The 10000-nt window shown below is 41.5% G+C and overlaps 1 protein-coding gene across 2 annotated transcripts in view; it reads right to left on the bottom strand.

The window, feature by feature from the left end:
* Window positions 1-10000, bottom strand: part of LOC135092888 (uncharacterized) — a 71578-nt gene that overhangs the window by 60689 nt on the left and 889 nt on the right. The gene's annotated exons all lie outside the window — the stretch shown is intronic.

Genomic DNA, 10000 nt, shown 5'->3' with positions numbered 1-10000 from the left:
GAGGAGGAGTTTCTAGACACTGAAGAAGACAAAAGAGGAAGAGGAGGAGGGGAAGGAGGAGGAGGAGGAGGAGAAAGAAGAATAGGAAGAGGAGGAGGAGAGAGTAAAGAGAGGAATTATGGCATAAGTAGGAAGATTAAGAATAGAAAGTGAAAGAGAAGACAGGAGTAGGTGGAGGAGGAGGAGGAGGAAGAGGAGGAGGAGGAGGAGGAGGAGGAGGAGGAGGAGGAGGAGGAGGAGGAGGAGGAGGAAGGAAAGCTGTATTGAAGGAAAGAAGAAAAACGGGAAGAAGAGATAAATGGAAGGCAATACGAGAAAACAAAAGAAAGAGAGAGAGAGAGAGAGAGAAAGAAACGAAGGAAAAAGGAGAAAAAGAGGAGAAAGACGACGAATGAGAATTTAAGAAGGGAAGACGAAAAGATAAGCGAAAACAGTAATTGGGAAAGAGAAGAGGGGAATAGAAAAACTGAAAGAAAAGGAGAAAAAAGTTTACACGAAAATCATTGAGAAAGAGGAAAGAGAAATAGAAGAAAATGAATAAAAGAAACAAATGGAAGAAGAAAGATTGAGGGATTAAAAATGTTGAGAGAGAGAGAGAGAGAGAGAGAGAGAGAGAGAGAGAGAGAGAGAGAGAGAGAGAGAGAGAGAGAGAGAGAGATATGGGTAAAAAGAAATACAAGGAGAAAGAAAAAATGAAAATAACACTGAAAAAAGAACAGAAAAAAGTAAGGAAGAGTAAAGGAGGAATAGAGAGAATTCAATAAAAGAAAGAAAAAAAGAAGATATAAAGAGAGAGAGAGAGAGAGAGAGAGAGAGAGAGAGAGAGAGAGAGAGAGAGAGAGAGAGAGAGAGAGAGAGAGAGAGAGAGAGATTGAAATAAAAGAAAAGAGAAAAAGAAAGAAAATAGGAGAGAAATTGAAACATGTTAAAGGAAGCAGAAGAGAAGGAAGAAGAAAAAAAAACAAAGGAGAAAGAGAGGGAAAAAAAGATAATCATGAAAATATAATAACGAAGGAAGAGAAACAGGAAGTAAGAAGGAATAACACACACACACACACACACACACACACACACACACACACACACACACACTAGTTGAATTGTATCCACTTCACTTCCCCCCTTCCTATCTCTCCCCCTCCCCCTTCTTAGCTCACTGCCCAATCATCTTGTCGCTCGTGGTAATTGGAGGGTTGTGATTGGCTGAGGCACAATTAGAGGCCCAGGAGGCGTTCCCTATTGGTCCGTGTGTCTCTGCCCCGTGATTGGATAATTTGCATAATGTGAAGCATGGGTAAGGTGTGTGTGTGTGTGTGTGTGTGTGTGTGTGTGTGTGTGTGTGTATTGATTTGTTTTAGTGGTGGTGGCGGTGGTGGTGGTATTGTTGTTGTTGTTGTTGTTCGTTTTCTTTTTCATCTTGTTGTTTTTGTTGTTGGTATTGTTCTTGTTCGTGTTGTTTTTGTCTTCTTTTTCTTCTTCTTTTCTTTTTCTTTTACTTGTTGTTGTTGTTGTTGTTGTTGTTCCTCATTATTGTTATTATTATTATTATTATTATTATTATTATTATTATTATTATTATTATTATTATTATTATTCCTGTTTTTCTCCTTCTTGTTCTTCTTTTCCCTCATCACCCAATTAATCCTTCCCACCTCTGCACCTCCCCATCCTCTCCCCTTTCTTCCTCTTCATCCTCATCTCATCTTATCCTCCTCGTTCATCCTCCCTTTGTTATCATTAAGAGCTACTGGTGAAGAGAGCGAGATGAGAAGAGAAAGATAGAGAAGAATACCAGTCTTTGATGGATGGCCGCGTGAAGAGAGTGCTATATGCAGAGTGGTGTCTGTGGCTTAATGGAGAGCAGGTGTGGGTACAGGTGTGGTGACTGTGAGGCAGGGGGAGTGGTAGGTGTGTAGTAGTAGTAGTAGTTGTAGTAGTTGTAGTAGTTGTAGTAGTAGTAGTAGTAGTAGTAGTAGTAGTAGTAGTAGTAGTAGTAGTAACAGTAGTTCATTGCTTGTTTAAAATGTTATTTGTTATTTTCTTTCAGTTTGCATGAAATATTAAAAGTACTGAAGAGTTATCACTGTGTGTGTGTGTGTGTGTGTGTGTGTGTGTGTGTGTGTGTGTGTGTACCTTTGCGTAAGAGAAATTGATTTACTCACAGAGATTACACATCGATTTACACACACACACACACACACACACACACACACACACACACACACACACACACACACTGACACACACGTACATTTCCTAATTAAAAGCAGAGAAACACGTTACAAAAAAATAAATAGAAACGAGAGAGAGAGAGAGAGAGAGAGAGAGAGAGAGAGAGAGAGAGAGAGAGAGAGAGAGAGAGAGAGAGAGAGATGGAGGGGGGTGGGAGGGGCTGACACACACTGGCTGACAAAAGTGAGGCACGCGCGCCCTTTAGAGGCAGTGAATTAGTCCCAGTACGGCCGGTTCGAAACTCCAAACTCCTGACTCTTTGGTTCACTGATTCACTCTTTGCTTCGAACCCCAAATGAGAGGAAGCTCCCTCGGGAACTGGCAAAGATTTAAAGCTACCTCTATTTTCTCTCTCTCTCTCTCTCTCTCTCTCTCTCTCTCTCTCTCTCTCTCTCTCTCTCTCGAGTCGTGCATAGAATTAAAAGTTTATTTTGTCTTGTTAATTTGTTTTTTTGTTGTTGTTTTTTTACTTTTTTTAGATTTCTTGTTTTGTTTTGTTTTCGTTCTTGCTTTTGTTTGAGTATATATATATATATATATATATATATATATATATATATATATATATATATATATATATATATATATATATATATATATATATATATATAATTGATTTATTTCACTTTTTTGTGTATGTCTCCATGTTTTTTTTAATATTTGTTTTTATTTTGGCTTATTTTCTCTAGTTTATCTCTCTCTCTCTCTCTCTCTCTCTCTCTCTCTCTCTCTCTCTCTCTCTCTCTCTCTCTCTCTCTCTCTCTCTCTCTCTCTCTCTCGCTTGAGTTGGTGTCGCCTGATTTAAAAGCTTTCTGTATCCTCTCTCTCTCTCTCTCTCTCTCTCTCTCTCTCTCTCTCTCTCTCTCTCTCTCTCTCTCTCTCTCTCTCTCTCTCTCTCTCTCTCTCTCATGGCGTGTCTTTTCCCGACCTACTTCTGATGGCTGGATAGCACGTGGGGGGAGGGAGTGAGGGGACAGCCAACACCACCACCACCACTACCACCACCACCACCATCACTAATTTTAGTCAGAGGGATAGTGTCCTCTTTTTCACTCACCACCACCACCACAACCTCCTCCTCCTCCTCCTCCTCGTCACAAAATCTGATAGCTTATTTATTGAAGAGGACCAGAAGATTTTTTCAGTTTCGTCACAAAAAACGTACATTTAATAGACCGCTGCAGACGAGAGGAGCCTTCACGATCTCTTTACAAAATCTCGTAACTTGCAGATTGCTGCAGAATAGAGGATGATTTCATAATCGCTGTAAACCTGAGAATTTATAGATTGTGGCGGATCGTGGCATCTTTTTACTGTCTCGTTACAAAACCTGGTCCTTTATAAACTGTTGCAGTTCAGAGCAAATTTTCAGAATATGTAAAAACTTGGAAATTGAAAGATTCTTGCCGACCAGAGTATCTTTTCACCGTCTGTCACGAATCTAATAGCCAATAGATTCTTACAGACCTCGGATCCCTTCACAGCATCCTTGAAAAAAAAATAATAATAATAATAACCTTTTCAGCACCTTTTCAGTCTCATAAAACTCCAAAACTAATAAATTACAGCTGACCAGAGTGTTCATTTACATTCTCGTCACAAAACCTGATAACCAGAAGAACTCTTTTAGGCCACTTAACCTTGCACGGCCTCATTAAAAATCCTGATAACGAAAAGATTGTTAGAGACCGGAGGATATTTTCAGTCTCCTCACAAAACCTCAAAACTAATTAATTTTAACAGATTAGATAAGTTTTAACATTCTCGTCACAAGAGCTGATGACCAGCAGATTCTTTTAAACCACGAAACCTTTCACAGCCTCGTTAAAAATCCTGATGCTAGATTGTTAGACCAGATGACATTTTTAATCTTCCCACAAAACCCAGTAATTAGTAGATTGTAACAGATAGATCATCTTTTTCACAGTCTGCCATGATAACCGATAGATTGTTAGAGACCAAAGGATATTTAAATATTCCCCTAAAAAAAAAACTAATTAATAGACTGTAACTGACTACGTAATCTTTTCACAAACTCGTCACAAAACCCTAAAACTAATAGATTGTGATGGACTAGATCATCTTTTCACAATCCCTTCACAAAACCTGATGACTAACAAATTACAACTAACTAGACAATCTTTTCACAAACTCACAAAACCCAAAAAATCTTCATAGCAGGCCGGAGCAGCGCAACTCAGCCCCTTTCACAATCTTACAAAACCTGACCACTCACAAACTAGCAGACCATGACATCTTTTCACATCCTCACAGAACATCACCACTATATCACTCAAGACCATAAAGAGTATCAGACCTCAGTACCTCTAATATTCTCCTTATAAAACGTGCAGGCCGGAGCATCCCTTCACATCCCCGCCACGCCAGCTGACTAGCATACGCCTTCACATCAGAGGGCGTGAGATGAAAGGCTGGTGCTGAGGTAAGTGAAGGAGTGTGGTGTAGGATTATTGATTTTTTGGCTCATTACTGTACCTGTCTTAGTGGTAAAGGGTAAGCCATGCGGTCATTGATGTCTACTACTATTACTACTACTACTACTACTACTACTACTATTACTACTACTACTGTCAATAGCACGCAGAAATTAAAGTGTATCTCCCTTTTCTTGCTATATTTGTTCGTCATTGTTCCTCTGACTTTCAGTACTTCTTAGCGTCCTTCCTGATAATTACATAGTGAGAAAGAAAGAAAGAAAAAATTGGGTTCTGTCAATAGTGGTGAGAAAATTAACGTGTTTCTCCACTCACTAGCAAAATTTATCCTTCATTCTTTCTTTCCTTGACTTGAATGCTCCTCGTTTTCTCCCCGATGATTAGAGAGAGAGAGAGAGAGAGAGAGAGAGAGAGAGAGAGAGAGAGAGAGAGAGAGAGAGAGAGAGAGAGAGAGAGAGAGAGAGAGAGAGAGAGAGGCGTCCAGAAATTAGCGTGTTTCTCTTTCCACTAGCAAAAAATTTACTCTTCATTCTTTCCCTGCCATCAATGCGCCGTTCGAGAGAGAGAGAGAGAGAGAGAGAGAGAGAGAGAGAGAGAGAGAGAGAGAGAGAGAGAGAGAGAGAGAGAGAGAGAGAGAGAGATCTGTTCGGTTCCGTCATTGGCTCATAGAAATCAACCCGCTTTTCTTTCCAGTATCAAAATTTATCCTTAATTCTTATCCTTTCTTGCACACACTCGTTCTTCCTTATTATTATATATAGAAAGAGCTCGAGGCAACAGAAAGAAAGCAAGAAATGTCCCACTGAGGTGCCAGTTTCTAAAAAAAAGACAAATGGATTAATTAAAACCTCCCTTTCCGAAGAGTTAAGGTGACGGGAGGAAGGAAATACAGTAGCCGACAGGGAGTTCTGGAATTTATCACAGACACCGCTAAAGACACAGATACTCATGATTTACTGTAATATGGCTGCAGTGGATACAAAGATACAGATAATTTAGCGTAATATGAGCGCAGTGGCTACATAAACACGTCCAGATTTCAGAGTATGGAAGAGTTTTGTTTCATTACTCGCTGTTCGCCGGATGGTTTTCAGTGAGACGCGGCGGCAATCTGAGCTCATCTCCAAAACAAGACGTCAATTTAAAGTTCTCGGCGTTTTAGCTCTTCTCCGTCACATTTCATCTTGTTTCACGTCACCATGAGACACTCCCCAGTTAAACGTGGTGGTAAACTCATCTAGTCTCAGACCACGGCAGCAGGGCACAGAGTTTTCGCCACTCAAGTTTATTTTCGCCACATTTTGCCTTGTTTCACGCCACCTTGAGACATTCCCCAGTTAGTCGCGACAGTAAACGTAGGTAATCTCCAGAGCAAGACACCAAATCACCAAGTTCTCACCATTTTAGCTCTTTTTCGCCACAGTTTGTCTAGTTCACCACCTTGAGACATTCTCCCGTTAAACGCGGCGATAAACTAAACTAATCTTCAGAGCAAGGATTTATGTCACCAGGTTCTCGCCACTTCAGCTTGTCTCGGGATTGTGGTGGTGACGAAACACAGAATACAAGAGAACTTTATTCCTCAAACTTTTCGACAACTGTCCTCCTCAGAGAGTACAGTTGTCGAGACGTTAGATGCGTAAAAGTTCTCCTGGCATCCTGTGTCTCGTCACCACCACAATCCCACTCGTCCAAATGTATTCACGTTTTGTCTTGCTTCACGCCGCCTTCAGACACTCGCCCTACCTGCTCCTCACACTGCCACACACTGATAACTTACACTGTCTTTTTTCTCCACCATCCACGCCACACACTAGTAACACATCCACTCTTTTCCCTCTGCTATCCACACAGCTCATCACACATCCACACTGCCTCCACATCCACTCTTTTCCCTCTGCTACCCACACAGCTTATCACACATCCACACTGCCTCCACATCCACTCTTTTCCCTCTGCTATCCACACAGCTCATCACACATCCACACTGCCTCCACATCCACTCTTTTCCCTCTGCTATCCACACAGCTCATCACACATCCACACTGCCTCCACATCCACTCTTTTCCCTCTGCTACCCACACAGCTTATCACACATCCACACTGTCTCCACATCCACTCTTTTCCCTCTGCTACCCACACAGCTCATCACACATCCACACTGCCTCCACATCCACTCTTTTCCCTCTGCTATCCACACAGCTCATCACACATCCACACTGCCTCCACATCCACTCTTTTCCCTCTGCTACCCACACAGCTCATCACACATCCACACTGCCTCCACATCCACTCTTTTCCCTCTGCTATCCACACAGCTCATCACACATCCACACTGCCTCCACACGTACGCTGCCCACACAACACTACGTACACAGCTGCATTGTCTCGGCGTGTGCACCAGCGCGCACCGCATCCATCACACATCCACACTGTGCCCACTCTCGCCGCTTTAGTTAATTATCATAAAGTTTTGTCTTGTTTCACGTCACCTTGAGATATCCACTTTCGGAAAAATTAACAACATTCAGTAAAACACTTAACTTTTACTAAAATTACGAAAGCGCCCTTGAAAATCCCAGTAACTTTAACTAGAATCATGAAAACGCCCTTGGAAACCCCAGTAACTTCAACTAGAATCATGAAAACGCCCTTGGAAACCCCAGTAACCAACTAGAATCATGAAAACGCCCTTGGAAACCCCAGTAACCAACTAGAATCATGAAAACGCCCTTGGAAACCCCAGTAACTTCAACTAGAATCATGAAAACGCCCTTGGAAACCCCAGTAACCAACTAGAATCATGAAAACGCCCTTGGAAACCCCAGTAACTTCAACTAGAATCATGAAAACGCCCTTGGAAACCCCAGTAACCAACTAGAATCATGAAAACGCCCTTGGAAACCCCAGTAACTTCAACTAGAAATACCAAAACAGGTAATTTCGAAGCTCAACAAATCTGTTATCTATTTTTATCGCTTATGTAATCCAGTTGTGATCATATAAACTAAACTCGTAACTACGTATTAGTCCAATAACCTCCTGAAACCTGAATACTTGTAATTCCATGTAACTATTGTAATCCTACGTAATTCAAAAGGTAACATTCAAATTACGAAACAAGGCAGGTAACAATTACACCACAAATCACCCTGTCACTCCCTTATCTGTTTTGTGTAATCCCACGTAATTTTATTGTAATCCCATGTAATTATATTGTAATCCTGTTAATGCAATAAGCACCATTGAAATTAACACACCGGGGCAGCTGTACCATACTTTTGTGTAATTACACGTAACTATATAGTAATCTTATTTTTCTATTGTAATCCTATATAATTCAACAGGTAACACTGCGATTAACACAACCAAGTAACTATGAAATCGCCAAGGCAACTGTATCATGTTTTTATTTTTGTGTAATTTCATGTACTTCAGTTGTAATCCCATGTAATTCCACAGGCAGCATTGTAATCATGAAATTAAACGCGCAATTATTACTCCTCCAGATCTTTTTAACTTTTGTAACTCCTCGCGGCTCTATTGTAATCACGTAATTCACAAGATAGCATTGTAATCAGCGAGTAAATAGATAATTATTAGAGAACCACACCCCAGTATCCTATTTTCACTGTAATTCCACGTAATTAATTTGTAATCCTAAATAATCAGCAAAATAAGCTGAATTATTAGACCCTGCATCTTGTGTCTATTGTAATCACGTAATTCAATAGGTAGGATTGTAATCAGCAAAGTAAACAAGTAATTATAAGACCAACCATCCCTTGTATCCTGTTTTCTATGTAATTCCATGTAATTCAATTGTAATCCCATGCAATCACCAGACTAAACAAGTAATTATCAGACAACCACGCCCCCGTGTCCTGTTTCCGTGTAATTCCATGTAATTCCACGTAATTTCTTTGTCGCTCACCTGAATTACTGTACTTACCTGTCATTTGCATCAAGGAGGAACTGGTGACCTAATACTGGTCACCTGTTGTACGTGGCCATCAGTGTACAAGGTGACTGGACATGCAGAAGGGAAGGGGAGTAGGGGGTCACCAGTAGAGTCACCAGTACAGAGATCGCCAGTACATGCAGAAGGGAAAGGGAGTAGGAGGTCACCAGTAGAATCACCAGTACAGAGATCGCCAGTGCATGCAGAAGGGAAGGGGAGTAGGGGGTCACCAGTACAGAGATCGCCAGTACATGCAGAAGGAAAGGAGAGTAGGGGGTCACCAGTAGAGTCACCAGTACAGAGATAGCCAGTACAAAGGTCACGAGGAAAAATTAGGTCACCAGTATACGACGGTCACCAATATAAGAAAAGTCACCAGCATAAAAAAGGTCACCAGTGCAAGCAAGGTCACTAGTACAAAGGTCACCAGTATAAAAAAGGTCACCAGTGCATGAGAAGGTCACCAGTATAAGGAAGGTTACCAGTACAAGGAAGATCACCAACCTAAAATCAAGACAAAGGTCACCAGTAAAAGGGAGGTCACCAGTACAAGGAAGGTCACCAGTCAAATATCACCAAGACAAAGGTCACCAGTAAAAATGAGGTCACCAATTTAAGGTCACCAAGACAAAGGTCATTACATATAAGACCACCATTATAAGAAGGTCACCAGTACAAGGAAGGTCACCAAGACACGGAAAGTTACTAATACAGAGACCACCAATAAAGGGAAGATCACAAAGTCAAAGGTCACCAGTATACGAGTAGGGTCACCAGGACAGTCACCAGTACAAAAAGATTGCTATTATAAGAAGGGTCACTAGGAGGGAGGAGGTCACCAGTACAAAAATCACTAGCAGAGGAAGGAAGATTGAGTCACCAAGAGAGAGAGAGAGAGAGAGAGAGAGAGAGAGAAAACAGGATCACCAGTAGAAGAACGACAAGACCAGAGTCACCAGGCCGGGAAGGGAGTCACGCACGGGTCACCAACACAAAACAACGCGCCAAGTCACCAGAAATTTTAAGTATCACCAAGAAAACTATGAAAATCACCAGGTTCTTTGTCAGTTCCCTTGTCTTAGCGGTCACCAAGCACCATGACCTTAAGCCAGACGCCCTTACCTTGCCGCGGAAAACAGGAGAAGTCACCAAATAGACGTTAAGTTTGTTCGGAAATCACCAGGAAGGAAGGAGGCGGGAGAGGGAGAGAGGTAGAAAGTTTGGATAAAGTTAGCTTAAGAGAAGGAGGAGTAAATGAAATCACCAAGACGAAGAGGAGGAAGAGGAGGGGAGGAGGATGACGCAATCACGCAAATCACCAACACGAGGAAGTGGACACAGGGAACGCTTA

Source organism: Scylla paramamosain, chromosome 41 (assembly GCF_035594125.1).
Source record: "Scylla paramamosain isolate STU-SP2022 chromosome 41, ASM3559412v1, whole genome shotgun sequence".
NCBI classification, from domain to species: Eukaryota; Metazoa; Arthropoda; class Malacostraca; order Decapoda; family Portunidae; genus Scylla; species Scylla paramamosain.
The sequence above is the reverse complement of the archived record's forward strand: the minus strand, read 5'-3'. Positions and strand labels throughout refer to the sequence as shown.